This window comes from Aedes aegypti, chromosome 2 (genome assembly GCF_002204515.2).
Source record: "Aedes aegypti strain LVP_AGWG chromosome 2, AaegL5.0 Primary Assembly, whole genome shotgun sequence".
Classification (NCBI taxonomy): domain Eukaryota; kingdom Metazoa; phylum Arthropoda; class Insecta; order Diptera; family Culicidae; genus Aedes; species Aedes aegypti.
Window position 1 is genome coordinate 97028759 of NC_035108.1, and position 22190 is coordinate 97050948.

The 22190-nt window shown below is 39.9% G+C and overlaps 1 protein-coding gene across 2 annotated transcripts in view; it reads left to right on the plus strand.

The window, feature by feature from the left end:
* The first annotated feature begins 1417 nt into the window (after window positions 1–1417).
* LOC5571599 (protein encore) overlaps window positions 1418–22190 on the plus strand; it is a 267851-nt gene continuing 247078 nt past the window's right edge. For both annotated transcript variants that reach the window (XM_021841628.1, XM_021841627.1), the window contains exon 1: window positions 1418–1969. The gene's annotated coding sequence lies outside the window, so the exon portion shown is untranslated. The remainder of the gene's footprint in view (window positions 1970–22190) is intronic.

Here is a 22190-nt window from a genome sequence, read left to right on the forward strand (position 1 = left end):
TGTGGCTCTCTGCGATCAAAATTGATCGATTTTGTGTGCAGTACTCATGCTTAACCATCAGCTGCTCTATCTTAGGAGGATAGAGCATGGTTGTAGTAGTTCGTGGCTTCGTAGTTCGGAAAATGTTATTTTCGGGGAAATGAGCCTGAGCAACACTGCGTCGGAGTAGGATCCACCGTCGGGGACTATTCTAAGTAGTCCGTAGCGAGTCACCGGCTTAAGTCGTCGGGGCACCAGTGAACCGGAAGCCATCCTCCAACCGGAATCGCAGGATCAACCTCTGCACTTCACCGTATCGAATGGTAGTCGCAAATATTCAAAACGGTATCTCTCAGTGCATACCTAGTTGATTAAATCTTTTTTAAAATTAATCTAAGTTATGTCATCAAATATTGAAGAATCTAAAAACAACAATAAGGTTCAAAGAGCAATAAAAACACAGTCTGGGCCTCCCTCAGCCGAGTGGTTAGAGTCCGTGGCTACAAAGTAAAGCCATGCTGAAGGTGTCTGGGTTCGATTCCCGGTCGTTCCAGGATCTTATCGTAAAGGAAATTTCCTTAACTTCCCTGGGCGTAAAGTATCATCGTACTTGCCACACGATATACGAATGCGAAAATGGCAACTTTGGCAAAAATAAGCGCTCAGTTATTTACTGTGGAAGAGCTCATAAGAACACTAAGCTGAGAAGCAGGCTTTGTCCCAGTGAGGACGTAATGTCAAGAAGAAGAAGAAAACCAAAATCTTGCACAAAATGATATTTTTATGTGTCTTTTTGAAATTCGATAGTTTGTATTGACTAAATTTTATATCAAACGAAAAAAGATGAAAAGGCTGAATTTTGTAATATATTTTTTTCACTATGTTTTGATATTTTGAAAAGGAGTATATTAGCACAACCATAGAACATTTTTGTTGAAATTTTGCAAGATTTTTTTGCCATCTGTTAGTAAAACATATTATACAAAATGCCATTTTATTGAAATAACATCACCGTCTCATCATTATTAAATATATTATGAGGTATTTCTGATCATAATATTGTTTGCGGGTTCTACTCAATATTATTGAGATTGTTTTAAATGTTTGCGACTACTTTTCGACACACTGCTTAATGTATCTATAAAGCTTAATTTCAAAATGAATGTTACAAAATCAATCAAAGTGAACTTAACAAGATTATTGCATCATAATAATTAACTTATGTTTTTTTCAACTGTCAAATTGAAGTAAAGGTAAACAATTTTCAAGAAAACCAACTCCGCTCAGAAAACGTCAAGCTAATCCAATAAGAACTGGATATCTCACAAACACTTGCTCATCAGGCGAATAGCAACCCAAAGCAAACCAGAACAAAAACATTGCTTCTTCATTGCTCTCTTTCGCTCTCTCGCGCAATCCCCGAAATCCAATTCGAATATCGTTTTCCACTCAATCAATGCCGCTCTCCAATCGGGGTCCCCGAAAAATTGCATCTCGCGTGCCGCACCACCATCAGCATCTCATCCCAATGCGTGTTCCCATACACAGTAGATATCTCCGTATCGCAGGCAGTGTGTTATGATGATGACCAGCAACAGCAGCGCTTTCCAATCAGATCTTTTCGCTCTCAGTTGGCAAAGATGGCGACAAGTAGCGACAGTGCTAGGAGATTTTACACAGTGTGATGAAAAGTAGCCTGATCTGATTAGAATATCCCTTCGGAAAACCGAATCCCCCGTCTGAGGGTGTAGCGAAAGAAGTGGTGAAGAAGACGAAGACAACACTGCATGGAACTAGGATCTGTTCTTCAGTGTTTCGTACTGGTAAGGGATTTCGTGATTCCCAATAGGAAAGTGACGATTCGGGAGGATTCCATTCGTCCTAGAGAACCGTAGAATTTTCCAACTCTGCTGGTGTAAAAGCAATCGTGAGTGTGTGAGTGAGTGTAGTGTTATGAGCTGTGTTTGAGGATATCGGAACATTGATGAAGGTAAGTGATTTTCCCTTGGAAGACGTGTGGTAATCAAAGGATAATACGCAACAACGGAAGGGATGAAAACATATCAGTTTGACAGCATAATAATACTAATGGTACTGCACTTTCTTGAAATGCTTGATTTGAATTCTCAAAGAATCACCAAGCACAGCTCACACTCCGAGTCGACGATACGGTGCTACTAAAGAGCTAATAGGTCGGCAAACAGTTCTATATTGGCACTATATGCCAAATTTGGTGCAATATAGGATTTCGCGTGCTTATTGGCATACTGCAATCTACAGAGTACATCAGGAAAGGGCATTGCTGAGTAATCAGCTGGACCGAGGCCAACTGGGATCAAAAATTGAAGTTGACTCTTTTGTTTACCCGCTCTGCTTGTTCATAATGTCCGTGTCAGCGAGAATAGCGGCCGTCGGTACCGTCGAGTGATTTTTGGGCCAAATTAAACGAAAATAATGCCATGGGTAAGACGTCTTATTTATAGGTGATTTATTGTAGCAGCTCTCTAGAGCTCTGACGCTGGTTGTTGTTATTGTTTAATTTTTTTCTCGACACATGCCAGCAAGCACGAGAATTCGGGGAAAACGACGAGAAGAGCATCGACGAATGGTGGTGTGTAATAATGTTTGCCACCTGTGTTGTGTGTTCTTTGTGGGTTGTTTTGCCCGAATCGTACGAGTTTGGCACGACGTCGTCGTTCTTCGGATGCTGATTGCACTACTAGCACATTAGTAAACGCTTTGGCGCGGTTGATGGTATGGAAAACATTCAATACTGGCACAGCATTGTGTAGATATTATATCACACTGACTGGGAGCGCGCGCGAGATATGGAGAGAGATGGAGCGCAACAGAGCCCGGCTTGTGCGCAAGCGCACCACGTGCAAATAACCTTTCGGCAGTTCGGAGTGATGGGTCGCAAACGCGCATTTTCTGATTTACAGTGAGGCAACGAGAGATTTTATACGGATGGTGAGGCCAGCGACACACTGCAAACGCATGATGAAGTTTACATGCTACCCGTTTATGCAATTCGTTTCTGCACAAAACCTCTCCATGATCTTGATTGTTTAATATTCGGTGATATAGGGTGTCCCAGAATGTATGGGCACGAATTTGATAACGAGAATCACAATATTTTTTCAAACAAATAAATATTTTTATGTTTTGGTATTTTTCTTTGGGGTATTTTAATTGCTGCCTTTGAAAATTTTGTTTGAATAAATAAACACTAACATTGAAGTTTTTGATTTTAGAAAATCAATTCTTATCTAGCCAGCACAGACCCTACTTTTGTGTTTTGTTGGAACTTAACTAGTAAAGAATGATATTTTCATAATCCTTTGATGTGATGAACTCAAGTACATTGTATCTAAGACGTTCCACGAGAATTTTTGTTTAAAATTGTATTTGGCTTTCCTAGAAAACATTTGAAAAAAAAAAAATGGAAAACAAATCTAAAAAATCGCTAGTTTTTCTCTCCACATTCGATAACTTCACGTAAACATAGCTGTTCAGGCATTTTCAATAAAAATAATATTGTTTAATTTCATATTTACCTATGTTAAATATCTATACTTTTGGATAGGGAACAACATTTTTAGATTTTTACATGTTTTATTGGATAAACAAGGACTTGGTTTTGACCCTTTAAAAATTGACCGGATTTGTAGTTTCTTTTCATATTTCATGTAATAAGTTTAAAATTTCCAATACCATAAGTGATAGTCTGATCATTTATCGTATCGGCAGTGATAAATATATTTTTTCAGAGTTCATAATATATATACTTTATGACCCAGCACAAATTTCGTATGTACAACAAAGTCGCTCAGAAATAACGTGATTTGTGCAAAACTGATAAGAAGAGCTTCCATAAACGTAACACAATTGACAAACAGGTAGCGAAAAAAATCGTCCAAAATTCAATATCTACTCTTGATAAGTAAATGAATAAAATGTGTGAAAATCAGATTTTTGTCTGCATTAGTCTCGAAATGGCCATACTTTCTGGGGCACCCTATATTGGGCCAATGTCATGTTTCTGGAACGTTATACATTATTGACAGCTCCAATATTACATTGATGAACGTAATATTTCAAATATCATGATGTATACTGCGTGGATGCCGTCGAGCAGCACAATTTTGCAGTAATCTTGAGGGTTTACGACAGAAATGCCATCCTGAATGTTAGTTTCCACTCCGAACAGTTGAATGGAAATATTGAAATCGGATCGCTGGTAGCTCTGATAGTGACGAATAAAAAGTTACATTGTCCGAATGATTTGACATGCATGGATGTTTTTTTTATAGTTTCAGTGGAGTGAATATGGTAGTGGAAAATTGCAGCTGAAGGAAGTTTTGCAGAGAAGCACTCGGGACAATTTTGCTGAGGTCCTTCTGCTATCTAGGAATCTATGATCGTCTCCATATTATTTCGCAACATGGGACAATAGAGTGATGCAAATTTCGAAATTATTGCTCCCCTATGCTTAAACGATTTCAATGATGGTTAAAAGGCATCCTCCCAAAATTTGAATTGATTTGGAAGAAATTTGACCGTTCACACGCCATTCGAAGTTTATATGGAGATTACTATGGAAAACGCCAACCTTTTGTGTTCAGCCCTCTATCTCTTCGTCATAATATGTTATGGAAAAGTGAACACAATCTTCTCATGTGAAATTCTTCCAGCTACAACTTTGCCGAAGACCACATTTTGATTGGAAGTCAGGAAAAATTGTTATTCATCATCATAAAGTGGGTTTACCTTCAGTAAGCTTCACCAACTATTCGGCAGGCAACAGTGGTGCTCCTGATGGGAAGAATAGATTAAAGTAATCCAGGCTACTATGTTCTACAGCAAAAAGCAGTGTTGCTCTGAAAGTAATGGAGTAAATGATCATCTCAGCATGGTTTAGACTTTGAAATCAAGAATAACAAATTATCCTTACGTCCCAACAACATGTGGTCTTCAGCAAAGTTGTAGCTGGGAAGATTTTACATGGGAAGAGTGTGCTCGCTTTTTCATATATTATTATGACGAGCAGATAGAGGACCGATCACAAAAGGTTTGGCTTTTCCATAGTAATTTCCATATAAACTTCAAATGGCGTGTGCACAACCAAATTTCTTACAAATAACTTCAAATTTTGGGAGAATGATTTTCATCATAATTATTACCGTTTAAGCATAGGGGAGCCAAAACTTCAAAATTTGCATCAGTCTAATGGGACAAGTAGGCGTAGGAGGTCAGCAAGGCTCTAAACTTTTTCACAAAACGAATGTTTAGGCAAGATCAGTCTTATGCATTCGATTCCCTAGACTTAAAAGATCATTTGGGTAAGATATCTCCGCGGGATGTGGCGGGGAGCGATTTGTATGATTTGAAGAAGTTGTCCTTTTATTATTTTACGTAAATATTTAATAATAATAATTATAATAATAATAATAATAGCTGTTAATTTTATGGGGTTAATGGCAGACATGAATAAATTTGGATCCGAAAAAGTTGAATCTAAGTGAAAATTACTTACCGGGCAGAAAAACTTAAACTGAAAACTAAAACTACGCAAGTTCTAATGATATGAAATTCTTGTGTTTTAAAGAAAAAAAAATAAGGTTTTTGGACATGTCAAAACACGCAGGAAAACATTTTTTTTTTTTAAATTTTTGTATCTGCATGTGTGTTGGTTAGACCTGTGCGCCGCCGCGCCACGCCGCCGCCGCTGATTTATTTTACGTCACGCCGACGCCGATTGACGTATCGGCGGCGCGCCATACGCTGGTCTGCGTCCTGCCGCCGATTTTGTATTTTCACGCCGATTAATATTTCAGCTCGAAAAATATAAATTTAAAAAATGGCCTAGGAAATATTTGGGCCTTACTTTAGGAATTATTTCAGGATGCGCCAAAGGATTTCTTCAAGAAGTTCTACAGGGAATTATTTATTGTATTCTCCAGGAATTGTAATATGGATTGCATCGAAAATCAGAAATTCTTCTGATAATACCTTTTGGAGTATCTTCAGAATTTCCACAATAAATGTAAATTTGTTCAGAATTGTTTCCAGAATTTTTTTTCAAATATAAAGTTAAAGTATGTGTCCATAAACTTCTGTATAAGTTACACTAGTCACCATGAACTTAAGAGATTTCATGCTCTTCCAGGATTTATCTGATATGCATTTTATTGATTCCAGTGACTTCATTAATTGCTTCAAAAATTTTCCTTCCAGGTTCTACCAGAAATTAGTAATCTTTAAAGGATTCCCTGTGAACTCTTCAAGGAACTTATCGTAGGATTGCTGCATATTTTTCTGGAATACTTTCATTTTTTATTCGGATCTTCTTCAAGTATTATTTTCCATATTTCTTCATGAATGATTTGAAAACGTTTCAAAAATTATTCCTAGAATTTGTCCATGCATTTCACAAAAAAATATCTAAGAATTCCTTCAAAAACTTTCCAAAACTTTGTTTAGACATATCTTTATAAATTTATGCACGCAATTAACCAAAAATGCATGCATTTAACTCCTAAATCCCTTCCAATATTCCAAACGTGCCTCTAGTGATATATCTAGAAATCAGTAAAAAGAATTCTCAAACGGATCTCTTCAGTGATTCTGCCAAAAGTTTTCCATTTTTTTCTCCAAGAGATTCTTCAAAGTATGACTTGAATAAAGATGCTTTAATTTCTACAAAGAATTTATGTGGAAATAAGGCACCTCTTAGAATCTTCTAAAAAATTACAAAAAATCTTCGTTGAGTTTTTCCAAGGATTCTAACTAATATTTCTTCAGGTATTTAGAATTCTATCTAGGATTCCTCCTCTGCCCGCACCATGTATTCACCGTTGTCTATGTTAAGCAGTTCACAGCTTGTTCCAGAATTAATTATCGGATTGCTCCAGTGATTTCTTCGTAAATAGTCTTGGAATTCCGCTGCTAATTTCTTCGAAGATTTTTTCAAGAAACTTACCGAATTTTTAAAGAAAATACAATAAATTATGGTAACAATTCTTTTTAGAATTCCTTAAGAACTATTTTTTAATATTCTTGCAGAAATAACTTCAACGATCCGTTTTTCCTACCAAATGCGTGAGAAAACATCGTTTGTGGGCACCTGCATAATTCGTTTTGGATTTGGAGGGGTTTTTCTCGCACAAATTATCGGAATGCAACGCGTATGTAGCGAAAATACTCCTTGCCGAAGTAAGTCCAAAGTGGCAAGATCCAGTTAAATTGCCCAAAGATGGGCATTGAACCTAAAGGACCCTTAAATTACTGGGGGGAGATCCTCCAGTACCGGACAGCACCCAATACCGGACACCGTATGAGAAAAAAGGAAGCTATTAAGTATACAGAGGAATGGTTGCGAACAACACGTGAAATGTATTATTTTTCATCATATATGAAAGAGGTTTTTGGAACCACTTGCACACTAAGTAAAACTCATTACTCTTTTGAATGTTGCAAATTCATTGAATTGGCAGTAAAAAAAAACAATCCTAGAGTAAAAACAGTGGACAGAATTCGAGGCATTTCCAGATCGTTTCCGGTATTGGGTGCAGCCTTTTAATATTGGTCAATTTGATACCGTAATCTGGGGTATCTATTGATCAGTGGGGTAACACTGATCGAAATGACTCATCCCATAAAAATTTCGCATCATCATTTATTGATAGAACATTTCCAAACCATGAATTGCGCTTTTTTTTCATATACAGTGAAACCTCCATGAGTCGATATTGAAGGGACCATCGACTCATGGAAATATCGAGTCATGGAACAGCAATCCTTTGGAAAGCTCCTTCTAGGGACCATCATAGCAACCATGAAATTTTGTTTTTAGTATGGTTCCATGAGTCGATATCGAGTCATGGAACATCGACTCATGGAGGAATCACTGTATTCATAAGCTAATGAAATCTAAAAGTTTTGAGAAAATTGCGTTGAATTCATGCGAAAATTTGTCAACTTTCCGAAACAACGATTTCAATGGTTAAGGATGACACTGCCGAAGATTCATGTCTCACATAAGTTTTGCCAGCGATATGAGCAAGCGGCTCTCACTAAAAATGACACTGCAGAAAACAATTCCGTTCTCAAAACTTTCATAAGAATATTCAATCAGGCATCAATAACGAATTAATGATACAAATGTAATATTTTCTCGAAAAATGGCCTGCCTTTAGGCGTATTCTGCGGTTCGAGGTGTTTTAATATTAAAATAACTCAAAAAGTAAATAACTTGTTAGCGTTTGACCTTTATATTCGGTTTCAGAAGTCATGATTTAAGTAAGTAACGACATTTTCAACATTACCGAACGTTGTTTACATAGATGATCAATTTTACTCCATATAATCTATATTAAAAACATCGCTGAAAACATTTTTTAAACATGTTTAAATCTTTCAAAAAACAAAATACAGTATACAGTCACTAGCTATGGGTAGCAGTACTCGTTTTAAAATTGCAACATTTGCATTTTCAAATGAAATTTTCAATAAATATTCAAAAAAACTGATCAATGTTACCCGGGATTACGGTACTAAAATACATCATCAAAATGCAATGTCAAAATTCATACTTATATTTTCAAATTTATTTCTGTTCGCTACAGAAGCGATAATATTTATCATAAATAGGCACCAAGACCGCATAAAATAAATAATTTTTGAATTACGAATTTAGCGGCTTAGGAGTCCGGTACTAGGAGATCTCCCCAAACTTATTGTGTTTTTTTTTTCAACAAATTCTGTAAAACTTCCTCTAAATATATTTTTTCTAAATTCGGGTGTTCCATGTGGATTTTATTTTTGAACATTCGTGTTCTTGTACCTTTGAGGATTCCTGCAAAAAATACAAATTACCAATAATTCCCTATGAAATCTTTCTAGTTAATAATTCATGGGTTCCTTAGAAGATTCCTTCATATATTCCAGCGATAATATTTTCAGATTCCGTCCATGTATCTTTTCAGAAAATATGTCTAAACTTTATCCCAGATTTTCTTCAAAGATTCATGTAAGAATTACTACTGTTCGTTCTCAGACAGATAATCCTCCAGACTTTTGGCATCCTCCCAGAGTTGAAAAAAATCTAACAGGAATTTTATCAACAACTTCTCCGAATATTCTTTCAGGATGGTTTTGAAATGTTATTAGGTAATCCCTATGAATCTTAGCAGAGATTAATACAGATTAACAAATATAGGGCAACAATTTTAATTGCTTTGAAGAACACACGCCCTACAGTTATAAATTGCCCACAAATATGAATCAATGTTTGATGAAATACATGAATATTCATCATTTATTTTGAGGACTGGGCAAGATACATACATATATACTCATTTATGTTTCTTAAATAATGTTAAAACATTTAACATATGTTAGCTTAAAATCCATACTGCTTCGCTATCAGTTATAATAGAATTTGATACATTTTTTCCGTCGAAGAAAATAAAGTTTCGAAATTGTAATTTTGTATGTATAACATTTACCATTCCCTACCGAGTGAGCTAGTTGTACCAAAACCATTCGTTTCTTGTTCTCGTTATCCGGACTAGTAAAGTCAATACAACGTAGAAGAAGACATCCTGGCCACTCGAAACAGTGATTCATAACTGGCACTGTGAATGAATCAAAGATATGGCGATTTTAATATAATGCCATCTATCAAAAAAGATGTAAAATTCTACCAACACAAAAACCCTTAACATAATATGCACAAAATAAAATTATTAATTCAGCAGCTCTGCTTATACAAGCTTGAGTATAAAGGTTTGGTAATGTATTTTTTTCATTTTTTTTACTTATCTCGTTTATTTGGCAGGCTCAGGCGCCGTAGGGCATAACAGAGCCGAAATCTTTTCTTTTTTTTTACATTATTTACATTTTGAAATTTGAACTTATTTTAAAAACTATGTTAGTTTGCGGAAGTTTTAAGGTTAGTGGATACATTTGAAACAGGGAAGGAAAGGATTTTTTGGAATTTCTTAAGCTACTTAGACTACTAAGCTGATGAAGCTTGAAGGGACAGGATGTCCAGATCTGTAATGAAACTAAACAGAAACGGTTTGTGGGAGACACGACGAGAAGAGGACAATTTGAATGGGAAAACGAAAGACAGGGAACGAACACAATCAAACCCGGATATTGATACGCTTCAAAAACAGATGGATTAAATTCATATATTCTAAATCAAGGCCCGCCAACACTTCCCTGACAGGTTTCTGCTGTTTTCCTCGGATCCGGAGAGTTTCAGTCAGCTCAGATCTGACGCCACGATGTTCAACGCATCCCCACACAACATGTTCGATATCCTGGTAAGCCACGCCGCAAACACAGAGATTGCTTTCTGAGAGCCCAATACGGTGGGTATGCGCGCTTAACGAATAGTGATTGGACATAAGCCGACACATGACACGAATGAAATCACGGCTCATGCCCAACCCCTTAAACCATGGCTTTTTCGACACCTGTGGAAATATGGAATGCAGCCATCTACCCATTTCTCCGTCTCTCCATTTCTGTTGCCAGCTGATCAAGGTCTCCCGACGGGCCAATGCAAAAAATTCTTCGAAGGCGATTTGACGCTCGTAAACATCGCCTTCTTTAGCGCCTACCTTAGCCAGAGAGTCCGCTTTCTCATTGCCAGGAATGGAGCAATGCGAAGGGACCCAAGCTAGGGTAATAGTGTAAGAGCGAATTGACAAAGCACTCAATGCCTGGCGTATTCTATTCAGGAAGTACGCTGAGTGCTTCACCGGCTTCATTGACCGAACAGCCTCCAGAGAACTTAAACTGTCGGAAAAAATGAAGAAGTGCTCGGGTGGGAGAGAACTGATGTACTCTAAGGTGTAATGTATAGCTGCTAGTTCAGCAACATATACAGAACATGGTTTTTGAAGCATGAAGGAGGCGCTATGAGAAACGTTGTAAACACCGAAACCAGTGATATCATCCATTTTTGACCCATCAGTGAAGAACTGTCGGCTCTCGCTGACATGCCCGAATTTACTTGCAAACATGGGAGGGATAAACTTTGAACGAAAGTGATCTGGTATACCATGGATATCTTGCTTCATGGACAAATCAAATACTACAGAGGAACAGTCGAATTCTAGGAAGTTATCACGATTGGTGTTAACCGAAGATGGGCTAACCTCCAGCGTCATGTAACAGTAGTACACACTCATGAAACGAGTTTGAGGGTTATGTTCAAGCAGCTTTTCGTAGTTTTCAATAACCAATGGATTGAGAACCTCACAACGGATGAGGAACCTGAGTGTTAACTCCGCGAAACGATCTGTCAGGGGCTGTACTCCTGCAAGTACCTCTAAACTCATTGTGTGAGTCGAGTTCATGCAGCCTAGCGCGATGCGAAGACAGCGGTACTGAATCCGCTGTATCTTCAGCATATGTGTTTTCGCCGCGGATTGAAAGCAAAAGCTACCGTACTCTAAGACCGACAAGATGGTTGTTTGGTACAGCTTGATCAGATCTTCCGGATGGGCTCCCCACCATGTTCCGGTTATAGTTCGCATGAAGTTGATTCGTTTTTGGCATTTCTGTGTCAGATACACAATGTGTTTCCCCCAGGTGCATTTGGCGTCAAACCAGACCCCGAGATATTTAGAAGACAAGCTATGAGTGATTGTCTTACCCATGAGTGTAAGCGGAAACTTGGCAGGTTTGTGTTTCTTCGAAAAGACAACCATCTCAGTTTTCTCCGCAGAGAATTCGATACCCAGCTTTAAGGCCCAAGTAGACAAATTGTCCAGAGTATCTTGTAAGGGTCCTTGTAGTTCGGCTGCTGTTGGTCCTGTGACAGAAACAACACAGTCGTCTGCAAGCTGTCTTAACGAGCAATTTTCCATGAGACAGTCATCAATGTCTCTCACATAAAAATTATAAAGAAGGGGACTCAGACATGATCCCTGGGGGAGACCCATGTAGCTAATTCGTGAAACTGACAAGTTGCCATGAGTAAAACTCATATGCTTCTCGGACAACAAATTGTACAAAAAATTGTTCAAAACTGATGAAAGGCCACTTGCGTGGAGTTTGTCTGAAAGGACATCAACACAAACTGAGTCAAAAGCACCCTTAATATCCAAAAACACTGAACCCATCTGTTCCTTTTGGGCAAAGGCAAGTTGAATTTCTGAAGAAAGCAGCGCAAGACAGTCGTTCGTTCCTTTGGCTCTGCGAAAACCAAACTGTGTATCTGACAGCATGCCATTCGATTCAACCCATTTATCCAGCCGAAAGAGAATCATCTTCTCTAACAACTTGCGAATACACGACAACATCGCAATTGGGCGGTACGAATTATAGTTCGACGCGGGTTTCCCGGGTTTTTGGATGGCTATTACTCTCACCTGCCTCCAGTCATCCGGAACAATGTTACACTCCAGAAAGTGATTAAACAAGTTCAATAGGCGCCTCTTTGCGACGTCAGGTAGGCCCTTAAGCAAATTGAACTTGATTCGATCCATTCCTGGAGCGGAATTGTTACATGAAAGGAGAGCAAGTGAGAATTCAACCATCGAAAAAGGTCTATCCATGGCGTCCCTATCCACCGGAATATCTCGTCGCACGCGATCAACAGGAACGGAATCCGGACAAACTTTCTTAGCGAAATCGATAATCCACCGAGGAGAGCTCTCTCGATCTTCATTAACCGACGATGTATTACGCATTCTTCTTCCGACGGTCCAAAGCGTTCTCAACGAGGTCTCACGTGATAATCCTTCCACAAAATGACGCCAATAACCGCTTTTCTTCGCTTTGACCAAGCTTTTAAACTTGCGTTCAAGGGAAGAATAGCGCTCATAGTTGTCAATTGAACCACGTTTCCGGAAGTCTTTAAACGCGGCGGATTTCTCGCGATAGAGTGCCTTACACTCTTCATCCCACCACGGATTGGGAGGCTTCTTGCGAACCGACGGACCAGGCACAGGACGGCGTTGGGCTTGAAGAGCGCTGTTGAGAATCAACTCGGATAAAAAGCGATACTCTTCCAACGGAGGAAGTACTTCTACCGCTTGTTCTCCATCAATGATCGTTTCCGCGTACTTTCCCCAGTCTATGTGCTTTGTGAGGTCGTAGGCGAGATCGATGGATGAAGACTGTTGTGTTCCATTGGAAATTGAAACTACGATCGGCAAGTGATCGCTACCATGGGGATCCTGGATTACCCTCCATGAACAATCCAGCGATAACGAGCTTGAACATAATGAGAGGTCTAAACGGCTATCCTTTGGATTTCCATCTTGAGCTGGAGGTGCCACTCGTGTAACTTCCCCAGTGTTGAGAATTGTCATATTGAAGTCGTCGCAGAGGTCATATATCAACGTTGATCGGTGGTCGTCATACAGTTCCCCCCAGCCTGTTCCGTGGGAGTTGAAATCCCCAATGAACAACCGTGGTTCAGGCATAACAGAGCAGATGTGAGAGAGATCTCTGCGAGATATCGCCGATCTCGGAGGAAGATATATGGAGGCGACACTGAGGCTTTTGCCTCGGATAGTCACCTGACATGCAACGACTTCAATGCCTGACATCGGCGGCAGATCGACTCTGTAGAACGAGTGATGCTTTTTGATCCCCAAAAGCACTCCTCCATATGAGTCGGATCGATCCAGGCGAATAATATTAAAATCATGGAAAGGAAGGGTCACATCAGGTGTTAGCCATGTTTCTGATAACGCAAAAACATCGCACTGTAAATTACTAACTAAAAATTTAAAACTATCTAATTTAGGCATAATACTACGACAGTTCCAGTGTAGAACAGAAATCATATCTTCGACCTCTGTGGATAATTTATCCATCAAAAGATATGATCGTTGCAAGGAGGGGCATTCTAGAAGCCAGTTGCTTCAAAAGAGGAGTCACACATGGAAGCAATCCTTTGACAATGTTCTTCACTGGGTCAGAAGCATTGAAGAAATTAAGGATGATATCTACAATGCCAGAAAGCGTAAACATTGGAACGCCCTGAGGTTGCCCTAGGGGCTCCGAATGCGAACTTTCTTTTGGATGAGCAGTTTGAAATTTTGGAATATTTGGGATTTTAGATTTTCCCGGTAGTGGCGGAAAGTCTCTTTCCTCTTGGAGTTTGAATCCAGGAGGTGAAAGCTTTGAGACTTTCGCGACAGGCTTAGTATTTTTCATGGCTGGTGGGTCATCACTGCTAGACAGATTCCGAGGCTTTTTTGTGGGTCTCTGGAGTCTCACACGCTTCCTCGATGAACCCTTGAAAACGAAGGAAATTCCTTCACCAACCTCAGAGTCGGAGCCCTGATCATCAAGAGACAGAGAAGAGTAGATATTTTGGGATTCAGCAGACGGAGCAGCCTTTTTCAACATCTCGGCAAAACTACGCCGAGAGCGCTGCTCTAATGATCGTCGCTGATGTTGCTGCCGGCGTACGTACGTCGGGCAGTTTTCGAGGGCATGTGGTGGACTTTCGTTGCAATAAACGCATTTTGGCGGTATACTACATGCACCATCCACATGTCTCTCCCCGCAAGAAGCACAGCGAGGTTTATTGCAGCAATACTGGGCAGTATGGCCCAGCTGCTTGCAATTTGTGCAATTCATTACCTTCGGTACGTACAGCCGCACAGGTAAACGAAGTTTGCCGATTACAAGAAAATTCGGCAAAGCAGATCCGGAAAAGGTCACACAGAAGGATTCAGAATGTGAATAGATCTTCTTTTCTCCCACCAGGGATACGGAATGCAATTGCTTGCATTCCAGTATGGGGACAGATGGGAGAGAAGGGTTTTTGAAGCGACCACAACCCTGCATCAATTCTTCGCAGGTCATACTGCCTTCGGTGACCACTCCCGCAATCTCAACCCGATGGCTTGGCAGATAAGTTTGATACTCCCGAGTAAAGAGCTCACAGGCCACAATCTCATTGGCCTGTTTACGGTCACTGACGGTGACGCGCAGCTTACCAGAACCCACTGTGTCAATGGCGACAACGGAAGAGAATCGCTTAGTCAGATCCTTACTGATCTGAATAGTGTTCAACCGTTTGCCTTTGGATCGAAAGAAAACAACAAAAGGCCCACCAGAGTCGGGCGGGTAGGCCTTGAGGCGAGGGGACGTCGGAGATGGTAGAATATTGGTGTCCATTTGAGACACATCAGATTGAGGGGACACACATGGATTGGGCATAGAGGTGTTTGTGTTTTGTTGGTTCAACACATTCGAAGACTCAGTGAGGGGATACGACGTTCCCCCGCCATCATCATCTACACCCATTGCGGTAGCTTAACACCGCAAAGGGCGCACGAATAACTCAAACTAACACTATTCACAGAAATGGAAATTTAATCAAACTGAAAAAAAACACATACAAAGGGGAAAGGGAAGAGGGAAAACTTTCACACGCAGTAAAAACTAATCAAAAAAGACGTGAAGAGGAGAAGAACAACGAGAGGTACTTATCTTTTACTCTATCCACGCTGGCGTCGTCGATGCTGTAACCGATGGGCGTCTACGCTTGGGGAGAGGTAGCAAGTAACGTACGACCATTCGCTGGGACGCGTAGATGTGTGGTTGATCTCCGCTGTCCACGCTATACGCACACCACAGACGATGATCGCACTGATGAACTCTGCACTGCACACAGGTAGCACACGGGACGGGGTGCGAGCTGCCTTCGATGATACACGTGATCAAAAAAGGACGGTCTGGTTCCTGGTTCGCTGGTACGGTGTATGTGTGGTTGGTCTCTCACTGCCTGCCACCAACCAACACAGGCGTCGATAACGATGGTGACCACTGTCGGTGTAGAGAGCGCACCGCTGTGCACGCTATATGCACACCACAAACGATGATCACTCAGGTAGCACACGGGACGAGGTGCAAGCTGTCTTCTACGATACACGTGATCGGAAAATAACCACGCAATGGCGAAAACGTTCAATACTTTTGCGCAAAACTCGATTAAACGGCAACACAATGGCTTCGCCAAAAGTGTTCCGCTTCCAAGCCGAACTAAGGCTCTTCACTGCACTAAAAACACTTTGCAATAGGCGTCGAAATACCAAAGATTTGGAAAAACGGGGGTGAACCCGGACACACGAGAACTATCGACTGTCTCGCACGGTAGCTCAACAAGGAATGTATTTTTTTCATATGAATAATTATTTAAATATAAAATACCTAGCCGAAGATTTATTATAACGAAATCTTGATTTCTTACCAAAATGTCCGAACATTTGAAAAAAAAAAATGGAATTTTCGAAGATTTTTGTTGTTTTTAAATTTCCCCCGCAACGATGTACGCCGCCGCCGCCGCCGCCGCCGTCTAAAATGGTCAACGGCGTGACGCTGATGACGCCGCCGCCGCCGGTGCAAAAATGCCCTGACGCCACCGCCGATTAAAAATGTTTCGGCGCACAGGTCTAGTGTTGGTATTGTAGATTAATGTTTTACTTTGTTTTGCAACTAAAAAACATTTTCGAAAATTAGGTTTTTGTCAGCTTTCTAGAAAACTGGATCTCTGTGTACCGCTATTTTTTATAAGATTCTCCCAAAATTCCCTCATTCATTCTATTCTGGTGTTTTTTCGCAGAATCCAACTGAAACATCTTAGAAAATTCCTTCGAGAAATCCTCCAGTAATTCGTTTAGATAATTACTCTGGAATCACTCCTAGATTTCCGTAAAAGTTAAAAAAATAAGCGTGAAGATCTCCGAAAATTCTTAGCAAAATTTGTGCAGAAGATCTTCAAGACGTTGTTGCAGGATTTATTTCCAGGAATTCAAAGGGTTTTTCTATTGATTGTATCTGGGATTCATACAGATTACAGGGCATATCTTTAGTAATTCTTCGGTAATTTATCCAGATTTCTAAGATCTAAGGATTTCCAAGTGAACGAAATTCGCTTACCTAATGGTGACTTTACTTCTTCCGATGAAGAAGTTTTAGAATGTTTATTCAATACACACTTCATGAACATAGCATCTACGGATGAACCAAATGTCTTTTCATGTAGTTACGAGTCTCTGGCCTCGGCTCGCAGTATCGTAACTACTGAATCGATTCAATGGGCACTTAATAGTTTTGCTCCTTTCAAATCTCCAGGAGCGGATGGGATTTATCCTGTTCTGCTCCAAAAGGGATTTGAGTTTATCAAACATGTTTTGAAAAAGCTACTTGTAAGCAGTTTTGCTACCGGGTACATTCCCAGATTCTGGCGTGATATTACTGTAAAGTTTATCCCGAAAGGAGGACGTGCGTCGTATGAAGAAGCGAAGAGCATTAGACCAATCAGTCTGACCGCTTTTCTTCTGAAATATCTGGAACGCATTATCGATCATCACATCCGTGATGTTTATTTGGCAAACATGCCTCTTCATGTGAATCAACATGCTTACCAATCTGGAAAGTCCACTGTGACTCTTTTACACAAAGTTGTATACGATATCGAGAAAGCATTCATTCAGAAGCAATCCTGCTTGGGTGTTTTCTTGGATATTGAGGGTGCCTTTGATAACGTGTCTTTCGATGCCATATTGGAAGCCGCACGAAACCATGGGCTACCTACAATGATTACCAATTGGATTCGTCAAATGCTCAAAAACCGACATCTCTTCTCGACATTGCGTCAAGCAGCGATTCGAAAATTGAGTGTTTGCGGATGCCCCCAAGGGGGAGTCTTATCACCACTTTTGTGGAATCTCTTAGCAGATACGCTATTGAGGCAACCCAATAATAGCGGATTTCTAACTAATGGAGTTGCCGAGGATTGATAGTTGGTATTTGCATAAGAACATTGTTCAAACTGATGCAAAGCATTCTTCAGGTTGTCGAGAGTTGGTACCGCCAATATGGCTTCCAAGGGTGGCAAAGTTTATAACTAATCTGACAAAGCAGAATTGCAGTATCTTGGTCAGAGCTTTGACTGGCCACTGCCGACTCAACTATCACTTGGCAAATAGTCAACGTGCTGACTCATTTGTGTGTGATAGTTTTGATTCTGATTATGGAAATTCGTATCACCTGGTTTGTAGCTGTCTACTTTTTGCGTAACTACGAATCTAATGACTTGGTAATCACTTATTAAGTGAAAGTATTCTTAGAAACCTCAATCTTCAGGAAATTCTGTTATTCTTAATCCACTGTGATAATGAGTTTTAGGCGCTTTTTACGCTCATGCGTTTTGCAGTAGTTTAGGGCGCCTGTTGAACCCATTGTGTTATGAAGCTACAAGTTCTCATATCGCTTATGCGATTTTTCCTCTCCAGAGTACACCACTCCATTTTCCTCCCACTTTTCCCTTCCCTTCCTTATCTCATAGAGTAGATGATGAAATAGGGTCAAATATGGCAATGGCACAAATCTTCCAATTGGCGGGAAACAAGTATCTGGAGCCAGCTTTCTGGTACATTCGTTAAAAAACATTTTTTAGAAACATTTTCATCTCAAGCTAATGCACAACTCCGATCACACACTCTAAATCACCCCATTCCGCAGTCGCCCATTAGTAGTCGCAGCATGATCCGCACAAGATCAATGACGTAACTCACCGACGGATATGGAAGGTCGTTTGTCGCTCTTGAAAAATGTAATGTTTATTCAGCTTTTGGTCATAAAATTGAAAAATATCTCGTCGCGTTGCTTCTCAATGCTGCAATCGTGTACTTTTCTCTTTCTCCTAAACAGATACGTGCGGGCTAAAAATACCTTCATTTCATACAAAGCAACGTTATTGTTGGCGACGTATTCCACTCTCCGCCCAGTTGAGGAAGGCATCGGAAAATTTCCACCCAAAACAATTCAACGGCGGACGCGACACCGCAATCATACCCTGTGCTGTGTGTACTCATCGTTGTTTGGTATCAAGCATTGGCATCGCGCGGTTCCTTCCCCAGATAAGCAGATACCGGAGGATGGTCGCTTTTCATAATTTGGACAATTTTTCATGGAAATCTGTAATTTATCATTTGACGAGGGAAATATTTACGTGGAAGTTTGGTACCCGGCTTTCCCCAACATTCCCCGACAGGAGCACCATATACCGCCGTTAATTTATTCAACAGCTTCGTGCTGTTGCTTCGAGTGGGGACATCACCTGTCATAGCTATCGCTACGGACTCGGTTTCCTTTACCTAACGCAACAGAAAAGGGCCACCTTACATAAAGGCAATACCGTAATCTGGGGTAACATTGATCAGTTTTCCAGATATTTCTCAAAAGTGTTGCAAAGTTTAATATTTTTAAAACAAGTACTGGCACCCATAGCTAGTGACTATAGAGTAAGGTGGGGCAAATGTTCGATCTTAGTTTAATGATCAATATTTCTAGAAAAATGATTACATTTGGAAAGAAATACGTACAATCGAATATCGTTCGTTGCATTATGTTTAATTGCACTACGTTTGAATTGAGATGCCGTTAGGTGGGCTTTAGCCCACTTAAAACGAAACCGTTATTATGACGAAACTGTTAAATTATTTGGCACTTATCATTCAAAAGATATAGTATTCAAGCGCCCCGTCCGAATCTCGTTTAACTTTACACAAAATATTCCCTAAATAAAAGACGACAGATGCAACACGAGAATGTTTAGTTTCAAATCCCTGAAAATGATCTACGTAAAAAGAATGAAACGTGGCAATCGAGTTGACTAAAAACTTGAATTTGCAAAATGCAAATCTTAGAGCACCTCAAATTTGTAGAACAGGCAACCGGCAAAATATCAGATTTCAATGTTTGCTAATACTTGTCCGGTAATTTCAGTTAATTGGGATTTTATATTGTTCGTTTAGTTGAGGAATAGATTCTCGTGCACATTCTCAACGTGGAAAAATAAATACTCACACGTCAGTTTATATGGCACTTTCATAGAAGCACGCAGCTTGCATTCAATGTACAATCGAACATAATGCGTTACATGTGCGTTACTGATTGATTTTGTTAGCTACGACGCCATCCAATATATGGCAAACATGGTGGGAGAATATTTTGGTGTGACAAAATTATTTAGGTGTGAGTCTATTAGAGGGCAAAATCCTCAATAGCATGTGGTGTTAAAGCAAGCTTGGCCCGCTTGACGCACTTTGGCGCTCTATAGGCACAGCTTGAAAACATATGTACCGACTAAAGAGTGTAGAATGACTGATTTGTCCTGATTTGGTTTCTACATCCATCACATTTAAAAAACAGCATTGTTATAATTATTTTCCTGAACTTTGTAATTGATTTTCTATTGAGGAAATGGATGCGCACTAACTATTACCAATAACACTGCTCTAGGTGTTGATAGTATTAAATTAATTGTATTGAAATTACGTCCTAAGTGGGACAAAGCCTGCTTCTCAGAGTAGTGTTCTTATGAGCACTTCCACAGTTGATAACTGAGAGCTTTCTTTGCCAATGTTACCATTTTTGTATTAATATATCGTGTGGCAGGTACGATGATACTCTATGTCCAGGGAAGTCAAGGAAATTCCCATTACGAAAAGATCCAGGACCGACCGGGAATCGAACCCAGACACCTTCAGCATGGCAATGCTTTGTAGCCACGGTTTCTAACCACTCAGTTAAGGAAGGTCTCCCATTTACGTTACGCGTTTTTCATACTCCGTTGTTGGCCGATAGAGTGCCGAGGTCGGTCCAGCGAATCCGGTTGGAGGATGGCTTCCGGTCACTGGTGCTCCGACGACGCAAGCCGGTGATACGCTCGTGCCCGGCTCAGCGTACAGCGTACTCAGAATACCCCCAACGGTGGATCTGTCCTACTCCGACGAAGATTTCCCCGACGGCGAAAGATCTCCCGAACTGATGCTGTCCGGGCAGATGCCGATCCCGGTGGAGGGAAACTTCCGGTTCACAGGCGCCCATACGATTGTCCGATGATTTTTTCCCGAAGGATTTTCTCCCGAAAACCATTTCCCCGAATGAACTGTTTCCCCAAATGTACTGTTTCCCCGAATGTACTGTTTCCCCGAAAACTTTTTCCAAAAACATTTTTCCATTTCCTCGAATGATTTTTTCCCGAAGGATTTTCTCCCGAAAACCATTTCCTCGAATGTACTGTTTCCCCGAATGTAATGTTTCTCCGAAAACTTTTTCCAAAAACATTTTTCATTCATTTTTTATTAATTATTGGTGTAATAGACTATACTCAGCAAATTCGATAATCGTTTTTAACGAATTATTTGAATCGAAACAAATAAATATTTGTATTGGAAATCGATAACAGTTTTTACTGTCATTTCTGCTTTCAAAAAAATGTGAAAAAAGAAGTTCGGTATTCAAATTTGATTATGCTATGAATCGTAATAAAAATGCTTAAAATGTAGAAGGTAGGTTTTGAAAGAATATTCAAGAGATGAACAAATCTAATGCTTAATGTCGTTTGTCCAACCATAATTAATCTGCATGATATCTGGCTGAACTGGCAACAGCAGAATTATGAAATAAAGTTTGACTGGTTAGAAACAGTTTTCAGGATTCAAAGACTTGACACAAATGAGATGCAGTGAAGACTGCATGTAAACTTAGACATAATAAACGAGTCATTAAGTTGATTTGAGACGCATCTGACAGTTCAACACACCGGGTTCAGGTCATCATTCGATCACTACTTCCGCGTTGGTAGTTTCTGTTTCTTAAACATAAGCAGATGCTTATTTTTTTAACTACAGTGTATAACGTGAAAAAGGCTTTTTTTCAATTTTATAAATATCCTTTATTTAGAACATAGGTTGTTTTTCCTTAAATTACTGGTCTAATAATCGTTGGCATCAAAATAGTTGATAATTAAAAGCTAGTTTCCCCTTCTTATCGTCGTAGGCAGTTCTTTGAAGCTTTGCTGTATTAATATTGTTCTGCTTGCAGCTGCTACTCTGCTGTGAATCGCAAGTCAGTCCCACCTGTATAAAGTAGGCATTGAGAATATGGGTTGTGAAGTTTCCAAACTCGTTTTACATACAAAGATTCAAAAAAATTCCCGAGTATTGGAACATGATCAAATCTTAATGACACTTTCACAATTTGTTTTTCACTACCATCTTCTTCTTCTTTCTGGCTTTACGTCCCAACTGGGACAGGGCCTGCTTCTCAGATTAGTGTTTTTATGAGCACTTTCACAGTTATTAACTGAAAGCTTCCTTTGCCGATTGACCATTTTTGCATGTGTACATCGTGTGGCAGGTACGAAGATACTT